Source organism: Chinchilla lanigera, unplaced genomic scaffold, assembly GCF_000276665.1.
Source record: "Chinchilla lanigera isolate Chin_1 unplaced genomic scaffold, ChiLan1.0 scaffold00099, whole genome shotgun sequence".
NCBI classification, from domain to species: Eukaryota; Metazoa; Chordata; class Mammalia; order Rodentia; family Chinchillidae; genus Chinchilla; species Chinchilla lanigera.
The window spans coordinates 4,984,598-4,994,920 of NW_004955500.1; the positions used below are offsets into that span (position 1 = coordinate 4,984,598).

General features: G+C 39.7%; 1 long non-coding RNA gene across 12 annotated transcripts in view; it reads right to left on the reverse strand.

The window, feature by feature from the left end:
* LOC102010070 overlaps positions 1 to 10,314 on the reverse strand; it is a 164,803-nt gene extending 154,489 nt beyond the window's left edge. For 10 of the 12 annotated variants that reach the window (XR_001231483.1, XR_001231482.1, XR_001231479.1 and 7 more), the window contains exons 1-3: positions 9,871 to 10,314; positions 8,957 to 9,080; positions 4,312 to 4,399 (exon numbers count right to left, since the gene is read on the reverse strand). This is a non-coding gene — a long non-coding RNA (uncharacterized LOC102010070). Of the gene's footprint in view, positions 1 to 915; positions 1,287 to 3,149; positions 3,296 to 4,311; positions 4,400 to 8,956; positions 9,081 to 9,870 lie in introns of those variants that run through there. The other 2 variants (XR_001231477.1, XR_001231473.1) reach the window with 2 other exon arrangements.
* Between the last annotated feature and the right edge of the window lie 9 nt (positions 10,315 to 10,323).

Below are 10,323 nucleotides of genomic sequence, written 5' to 3' on the forward strand. Positions count from 1 at the left end.
TATATATATGATTGTAAGAGGGATAAATGAAATGCAATGAACCCTAAGTTACTGGTCTCTACACCTAACAATTTTGAAATGCTACAAAGTTTGAAAGATCTACTATATATGTTTAAGTTTGTAACTTTGCAAAAGATAAAATGAACTTCCCCAAATTTGAAACTTAAGATAGTTTATTTAAAGATATCCTAATCCAGCATTTTGGAGGCTGAGGCAGGAGGATCGAAAGTTTGAGGTTAGCCTGAGCTACACAGTGAGATCTTGTCTCAAAATCAACCGATCAATTGTTTCTTCCAAGTAAGAAGAAAATAATATACAAGTTATTTTAAAATATTTAACTCCAGCAAATCAAAGCTTACTATATCAAAAAAAGGAATTATCTCGTTATTAGATTTATATTAACATATTCAAGAATATACATTGAGCATTGCATTGGTTATATGTAGTATAGGATTATAAGGAGTGGGTAGTGGCTCTTACCCCTAAGGAAGTTCACACTCCAGTAACAGACTTTTAGACACGTGTGTTCAATTTTCTATAATATTTAGGCCAACGATTCTCTGTATTTTTCATGGAACATCAATCCTATTAGAAGGTCAAGTATATTTATAGAATAGGATATGCCCATGGATAACACAGAAAGATATTAAAGATCCTGAGATACCTGTATTAAAGAATTTTAACTGTAAGTTGGCATTTTCCAAAATTATATAATTGCACAATCTTTTTGACTCAACACCTATAAACAGGTTACGGCACTTTTTGGGACATGCTGATTTGAGTACACAATTTAAAAATGCATTCTTAAATATTTCCTCAGGCACTGAAAACACAAACTTTGTGCTTTTTTAAATTTTTATTTTTATTTTTTTACTTTGTTTTGTTTCGGAGACAGTCTTGCTATGTAATTTAGGCTGGACTCACTATGTAGCCCAGGCTGGCCTCAAACTCCTGGCAATCCTGTCTTAGCTTCCCGAGTGCTGGGATACAGGCGTGCGACACCATACTCAGATAAACTTTTAACAACTTTTACACTTTTTAGAAAATAAATGAAAAAGCAAATTTGTGAATTCTGGAGACAGTATTAAAATTTAAGGCATAGGGTTAAGGGATAAATGGTAACAATAGGATACTGTTCCAAAGCAGCATATGCTATCTGTAACTGAAAATTATGCTTTATGAAGACTACACACAGCATTAAAATTTTAAAAGCAGGGGCTGGGGATTTAGCTCAGTGGCAAAGCGCCTGCCTGGCAAGCGCAAGGTCGTGAGTTCGGTTCCCGGTACTGGAAAACAAAACAAAACAAAACAAAATTTAAAAGCAGATGTTTTAAATACATACTTTTATTAAAATCACCTTTATCTGAATATAGACTGTTTAGACTGTTTCAAGGTCTTAATCTGAGACAAATTTTACTGACTGTATATTCTTAATTACATGTAGAGGAAAGACATTACATTCCATATATTCCACTTGGTAACTATTTTTCTGCCCTTTTATGAATTTTAAGTTTGTACCTGCTTTTTGCTCTTGATGCTAACTACTGAAATTCTGTACTGACGCACTCCTCCTTTAAAAAAAGTAAGCTCTCAAAAGGGAAAAAAGGCCACTTTTCCCTGCAGCTGCGGAAAGACAAATAGAATTGTTTTGTATCATAAGGCACCTAAAATAGTATTGTCCGCCTGGATTTCACAGTTGCTATATCTTGTAAAAATAGCTTATGACCCTTAAAATCTGTAATTCTGACTTAATAATTTGTGATCATCCTAGTTTTTTTAAAAATTCTGATTCTTAAAGTTTCCTTTGCAAATTTATAGGAAAAAAATCACTTCATATCCCTCTTCTTGCAACTATATGATCATGCATATACACACTGCTTTGATTATGAATGTTTTATTTAAGGATTTTTGGCTACTTCATCTTGTTTAAGTTAATAGGCGCTAAGACCAAAGGAGGAGGAAAACTGGTGTCTTGGAGAAAAAAATAATTGGTCTCTGAGTATGCACATCTCTTTCCAACACAAGGTAGTAAAAATTTCTGCTTTTCCATATTGCTCCTAGGCAGAAAGTACCGTCCTCACTAGAGGTTATCCTTTTGCTTCTCAAAAGTCATTAGCTGAATGATTCTCCTCAACCTTTTGGGCAGTTCCTCATTTCTGGAGGCTCTAAGTTATCAGGCAGTCTGTACATCTCCTCTGCTGTGGCTATTACAAAATACTGTTCTTCTTACTAAACTAAGGCTGTGCAAGTTCTTATTCACAGGAATCGTTGCCTTTATCTTTACTAATCAACTGGCTTTCTCTGCTAACGCATTCAGATGTTACAGTTCTAGATCAAGGCTATAAACTAAACAAAGAGAACAAATGAATGAATAAAATAATTTTCCTTGAGAGTCCTCCATAAATATTCAGGTTAGTATTATACATACATGGTGAGTAAGTTTTCATCATTATGCGTACTTTCATAGGATGGGCAGAAACCTAAGAGCTGACATAATGACTGGGTATCGCTAGGTTTGGAATAAATTTTGCCACTTATAATAATCAGGTAGTGCGCTTTATAAGAGAAACTGTGAAAGGAATCTGTGAGGTCCCACAGACTTTTCAAAGCTTTTGCTACCCCTCCATTTGGAAACAACAAGGACAGTACAACATCTCATTGGGATTCCAGAGACCGAAACAAAGCGGCCTGATACACTGCTCATCTTTCTTAAGCAAGCTTCAGCAGTCGCACTGGACTTTTAGGTTCCCTGGTGGAAGACATGACCTACAGCCTGACTTGACTCCACCTCACACGGCCTTTTCATACCCGTTTGCTCCTTGTCGGGTACAAAATGTCTTGTCTCGGATCTACGCTTTAGGTTAAAGATGGCCATGCCATCTGTCAAACGATTCAGTACTGATATATTTGCTTTCTTATACACAAAGGGGCTGGGAGAAAGTTTCCTGGGCACCTGCTACTTGGCTCACCAGACCACTGGGCCCAGTTCCATGGAGTTTCTGGTGGTACTGACACTATCTAGTTGATGGATCTTCCATCCTAACCCTGGATATCAACTAGGGAAAAGGCCATCTCTTCCAGACCTTTTCTTTTTTGGTCTTTTTGAGACAGGGTCTTGCCATGCAGTTCAGGCTGGCTTCGAGCTCACTTTGTAGCCCAGGCTGGTCTCAAACTTGCAAGGATCCTCCTGCCTCAGCCTCGAGTGCTGGGATTACAGCCTGGCATGTGGCATGAATACCTTTCTGCAAGGAATCTGCTTAAGCACTTTCTTGGAAAATAAATCCCTTCTTAAAACCTGTTATTCAACATAGGAGAAAACAGATTAGTTAATCCCTCACCAGGGAAGACCGGCAAATAATCACCATAGAATGCCAAGTGCGTGACACTGAGCGAGCGCCATGCGGGTTGCCGCCTGATACCCGTCCTGGTCTACGCAGGCTGCTGGAACGAAACACCACAGACTGTGTGGCTTATGGACAAGTCTCGAGGCCGGGGAGTCCAAGAACAAGATGCAGGGAGATCTGCTGTTCAGAGGGCCTGTTTCCTAGGCTGCATATTGGCTGTGCTGCAGTAACCTCTGCGGGCTGTTGTTAGCTATCGTCTCATGACAGAAGGGGCGAATCAGCTTTCTGAGGCCTTTTTAGAAGAACACTAATTTATGAGACCTCTGCCTTCGTGACCTCATCATCTTCCTGAGACCCCAACCTTCTATCTCCTCAGGGTGAGGGTTTCAACATCTGAATGTGGAGCGGAGTGGACGCATTCGGATCACAGCACTGCCCGACCCTTCTTGGACTTCTAAGTTTTGTTACGGGACTTCTTGGTTTTGTTACTGGAGCTTAATTGTAAGGTAGAAAGCTTACAAGGTTGAATAAACTTAACATAACTAAAAATAATGGACCTATATCTAGTTATTGCTTTTAAATTCTGGGAAATGGAATCTCAAAGTTACAATAACAATGCATTCCTTAAATGCTGGGTCTGCTGTTGATTGCCACAAAACATTATGGGAGAAACCCCTAGCATATCAATTGGTTTTATCTGAAAAACATGTGCAATGCTTGGACAGCTGGAGGTAAAAATCTTTTAATGTTCAGAGCATGGCACTGGTTTATCACAGTAAAATACGTGGGAAATATGCAAGTACCCGCCTTACACTTAGCAAGTGGTGGTCCTGAACTCCTGCACCATGTTGATGGGAATGGAGCTGTTCCCTAGGCTGCACTAAAACGCTGACTTGTGTTTTTGACCCTGGGTGAAATGTCCAGCTTTCCTTGTGTCTTTAAGAGAGTAACTTGTGAAGATACTTACTTCATTGGTTGAGGCCATGCTCACTCAGTCATACACGTTTGGCCTGGTTTTCCACCTTCCAATATTTGGGGCTAGGGATGGTTAATACCTGTGAGGCAGAGTGATTTGGAGAAATAACATTCTCATCAAGGAACGGCATACATAGTCTTCGATTTAAAAAACTATAAAATAAGGTAACAGTAAGGCTGTCTCCTGGAATCTGCTCTATTCTGAGAGGATGGCCACGGTACTACAGTTCCATAGAATCGCGTAGCTCAGATTTCAATTTCGCCAGCAAAGGAAAGGTGTATGTTCTCACTGGCAAGGAATGAGAAGCATGTACATTCAAAGCATGTAAAAAAGTTTTGCCAAGTCGTACCAGACTGGGAGCTAAGATCTACTGACAAGGGTTGGTAGCTTCTGTAAGCTGTTAAGCAGTTACAAAACTGTACAAGGTACTACAACGAGGCTAAAAATATTAGTCTATGTAGATGTGGCACTAACAGTTATTAAAATGGTAAACAGGTGGCCACCTTAAAAGACTAATTTCAAATGCTGTTGCCTGATTATTAAACAAGTAGTGCACACTGGCAAAGAAAACCGAAGGATACTGAGGACGTTCCCACAGATTCTAATTTAAAATAATCTTAGCAGGACCAGACTTCATATTTACGGGGAATATGGGGAAAGCTCAGTTTTCCCAAGAATTCTCTAAAGAAAGATCTTGCAGCCTACTCTACCATAATTCCATTTTTATTTTGCTTATTTTCTGCCATTTTCACTGATCAATGATTTCTGCCTAAACTTTTATTCTTTAAATTATAAATGAGTCAGATAAATTTATGGTTGTATGCATATTTGCTTAGCAACTAAACTAGCTCGATTCTAAAAATTAGATTTTATTAGCAAGACAGAGAATATTTAGTAGAAAAAACATTGACTTGGAAGCCAAGAGGCATGTAACAAAATGTTTACATTTTAGGAATGAGCTCAATGTATAACTTAAATCAAGTGCATCAGCCTAATTATTGGAGCCTGAGGAAAGCACGTTTTTTCTTAAAAATGTTCACATATCTTTAGTTCAGCAAAAAGTGGGCCAAAGGGAAAACCTTAACGTTAACATGTATGTAAAACGTGATGGGACATTACCCACTACCTGCCCCAAAACAATGGATGAATTGTGGGTTTTAAATAAGTATGCATACAAGCATCTAATTACCTCTCAAAGAGGACACTGCGGTAACAGAATATCCACTGAGTAACTGGGGTGTGTAGTTTTGGGTTGAAGTTTAGCATCTTTTTAAAAAGAAGATTATAAATTAGTATTATAAAGTTTCAATTCTACATTGAAGTTCACAGAGAACAGATGAGACTGATGTGGGAAACAGAAGCCTCTGGATGACCTTTACAACGCAAAGGTGTACGCTTCAGACACTGCAGCAAACAGGAGCACAGTAAGAAGCCATACAAAAACTATGGAGATGGCAACGTGATCCAGGTTAAAACAATGGAAATATCCTGTTGAACGTCACCATGAACACTGCACACATTACTAACTCACAAAATGGTAATAAATTCGTATGTATCTCTAGGCATTCCCTGTTAGTTGAAGCATTGTAGTTGGAGTCTACTTGTAATTAATGTCATCTCTCATCCATACATTTTCAATAGAGGGTAAAACAAAAAAAGTCATGTGCATTTACCCTAAACCTTTAAGGGATTTACTGTATGTAGTTCTTTAGAAATTTTTGCTTGTTTGCTGTACTACTTTCAAGCTGATAAAAACTAAAGTGGCATTCCTTAACAAAACTTCAAAATGCTTTCTCCCCCTGGCCAACAAAACATGAAATAAAAAGCAGCACCCGAAATGAACTTCTAAACTTACTACGCACTTATCTTTAGCAAACAGAGCTTTCACTTTTCAGGTATCACAGGGCCCTTTGAGATGCCATGCCTATTGAGGCCGCCTCCCTAGAAAAATGCAAGTAAACATACCTTGTTTCCCAGGGTTCAGGGACTCCTCGACCACCACAACTAGGTCACAAGTTGACACTCTCATTTAGCTAGGAAGATACTGTTATTTCAAGTCTTCAGCAATGGACAATGAGAACAGGGACAGTGTAGGAAGGATATCTGCCACAGGCACAAACCCTTCCAGTGTGGTAGGGGTAGTATTACTATTATTTTGGAGTCCCAACTTCAATGGAGGAGAAAAATAACTGAGATTAGCAAACAGCAGTGTACAGAGGGATGAATGTAGTTCAGCAGGAAGACAGTGATGTCTTGAATACCTTAACAAAAACGTTAAAGCTTCTTTTTCAGCTTCCAGAGAAAAAGGAGGGCCTTCATTCAACCTCTCATTAACCCTGAGTATCGCAAGTAGGAGTTAAAATGAATAGATGTTGGAAACAGGAGCTACATTCACTAACTTAGGTCCTCAGTAACTACGATGGCTAGGTGTCATTAATATTGGCATTGTTAGTACAAGGAAAATTGATTATGACAATGTATTAAAAATGTCTGAAATCTTCACTTTTGTTCAAAATACCTGAAGGCATTGTATTAACTGCAAAAAAAAATTATGTCAGTTGCTTTGTACTCCCATAGAACTATTTGTAAATACTTCTCAGGTACGTTATCACACAAAGATTATTCTAGAATACTTTCCAGCTCTACACACTAAAGATCATGTTAAAGAATTATGGCATCTTTAAAAAGTTTTCATTGAACTACTGGTTAGAATTTCTCTCTGTATACAGCAATAAACTTCAAAAATTTACACTAGTGGTGGATGAATTTCTATTCTGATTCTATATATGAAGTTAGTAATATTTTCAGAGAAAAACAAAAGGTAAATAAATTCAATTATTATTAAGTCAACAATACTCTGACTCATGTAATTATGAAGGAAAAGCTGCATACACTTTTTTTTGTGTGTGTGTTTTTGAGACAGGGTCTCGCCATGCAGTTCAGGCTGCCTTGAGCTCACTTTGTAGCTCAGGCTGGTCTTGAACTCGAAACGATCCTCATGCCTCAGCCTCCTGAGTGCTGGGATTACAGGCATGCGCCACCATGCCCGGCTTGCGTGTACTTTTATGAAACCTAATTATTACACACTTTTGCATTTCAGCCTGATTATTTTATTGTTTTGCCAACAAGACTGCCAACTCCTTAAGCTTTACAGCTAGTCAAGAATTAAATCTGCATTAAATACAGAATTAATTTGTCTTTGGGGTTTAATTTTTTTTTTAATTAATAGCAAAGTGCAATGTCAAGAAGAGTCAATGTACCAAAAAATTGAAACAGAAAATCAAAATTCATTAAAACAATTTCTGTTTGTTTGCTCAGTAGTATATTTTTTTACATTCACTGAACATTCCCTTGCCTTTCCCATAATTAGAAAGTTAATTATTGAAATCATATTTTTGTGGCTCTGAGTTTTCAAAGAATGTGATTTAAATGCTTGTTATTAACATTACAGCGATCTGAGTAATACTAATCCTAACACTGATCCTAACACTAATGTGATGCTGTTTGTACATAATTATGTTTAATTGTCCCTATTCTGAACAGAAATTTGAATTTAACTCTGTTACACATCCTGCCTGAGTACTAAAAATAGGAACTCTCTGGTCTGAATATTTCATTAAAACCTTTACAGCTAAGAGTGAAGAAAAATTTAGTACAGGGCATCCTCTCCTTCACTTCCACCTCTTGCTTGAGGTAGCTAATCAAAATTTACTCAGTGATTTGTAATCTACCTTGATAAAAATAAGTAATTCCTTCGTTTAGTATTTGTGCCCTCCTGAAGTTTTTAGAAGTACTACAAAGTGTTAGAATACTTTAACCTGTATAGTGAGCAGTCATCTTGAGCACTACTTTTCATTGATCAAAACAGGTTAAATAGGCAATTCAAAAATTGAATTGAATCAGCAAATCAAACCCATGACAACGTTAGAATTCAGGATTAGGGAAATGACCTGAACAAGTAAGGAGAATAATTCTCCATCAAACGTTCACTTGGGAATGCTACTCCTCAATTGCATTATTCTAATTTCCTAACATTTGATTTTTCAGTTAAGTTTCATTAAAGTCTTTTCAATTGAAAACTATCACTTTTTAAAAAAATCGTATCGGACTACATATATATTAAAAAATACCTTTTTTAACAAGCAATTTTTTAAGCATACCTTTAAGAGCTGGTGAAAAGCTTAAGATCTCCAAAAAAGTTTATCACACCTTTTGGGGCAAATCATTTAGAAATCTGTCAATTGCAGATTAAGAGTGTGTGCATGAAAACTGCCCTACTTTGCAGTAGAATACTCTTTTCTCACCTTCAAAAGCTTAGTTATTAATAGTTCTTAGAATCACCATTATAATAGGCTTTAACTATGATTTCAAGTTGTAATCAAATTTTCAAGACAAGTTAACACGTATAAAAAAGCTTGGCATACGGGCAGGCAAGAGCAGCGAGCCAAGAAAGCATTCTCACGTCCTTCCAACAGCACCTTTCTTCTTAGTATCTTTCAAAGAAATAACCAATGTAACTTCAGTAAGCAAACAATTTAGTCATTTTTTTCACCTTAGAGTAACCTAACATCCAAAAATTTCCCCAGTGAGTTCACATACCAATTCATCAGTTATTTCAGCTGTTAAAATCACATACCTGTGACATGCTTGCATTTGAAACTGGACATAGTTTTTCCAAGTTTAGTTGAAAGAGGAAATTGTTCAGTTATCACAATCTCTTGACTGAACAAAACAAACACGTTGATATGAATCAATGATTCCTATGAAACAATGGGAACCTCTGATTATCAGGTGCGAGGTTTGCAGTTATCGTTAAAAACGCTTTCATTTCTTCACAACTTAAAGGCTTTGTCCTACTTTCTCATCAGAAGAGTAAAGCACACAAATTGAGTTTCTGCAACTTTCACTGTTACTGGTAAATGTTTATAGGCATAGTTTTCATTCATGCTTGAAAACTGAGGTGTATTTTACTGTATATCAAGAGAGTTGGAAGGATATTGTTGTAAAACCGTCAGCACATCTGTAACATTTCTTTTTCGGGATCCACCTGCTCTATGCTGCCCACTATAGGAAACGTAATTTGGTAATAAGGAATACAGTGCTAAATACTAGGGTCACTTTAGGACAAACCCATGAAAAAAATTCCCTGGCTACACAGGGCGCAAAGATGTGGTGTTCTTGCAAGGGATACCGACTGATCAGTAGTAACCCAATGTATTAAATATAAGGGGCACCAGCAGGACCAGAAATTGTATCTCGGGATCCACAGGGCAGCAGTAGCAACCGGGCGCAGCTGCAGACGGGGCGTGGAACTTAGTGGAAAGCGCAGGATGAGCCTGCAGAAAGCTGCAGACCGGCAGCGCCAGCGAGGAAATATCAGGGCCAACGCCTTATAAACAGACACTTTAGGGTCACCCCAACGCGAACGGCGGCTGCAAAAAACATTTCAAGCCCAACGTCCCGCAGTTCCTGCGCCCCGTACGCGCGCGACAGCCGAGCCGCCGCCTCTGACACGCAACGATCGTGGCGGCAGTACCACTCCCGGCTCACCTGTCGCGCACTTTCTGAACTCGTAGGAGGCTGGCGGCGACCTGGTGACGACCACGCTTCAGCCGCGCCTTCGCCCGGACGGGGGAGGACGCAAAGTGCTCAAATTCTGCCCTGGCGTGCACCCCAGGACCGCACTCTGCCGCCCGCAGCCCCTCCGCGGGCGTCCGCGGCAGGCCGCTGGCTCCCCGGCACACCTGAGAGCTTCAGCGGGGCTGCCCCGTGCCGGGCCCGCGCGGGGACACTCGCCCCGGACAGCAACGCGCAGGGCGTGCAGCGCGCGCACGGAGCGACACACTCACGGACACACGCGCGCGTGCACACTCACGGACACACGCGCGCACACACACTCCGCAGGCCCCGCGGCCCCGCGCTCCGCACCGGCCCCTGCAGCGGCCCCGAAAGCAGACGCCCCGACGTCCAGCCCCGACAGACGCCAGCGGCCGCGCCCGCCCG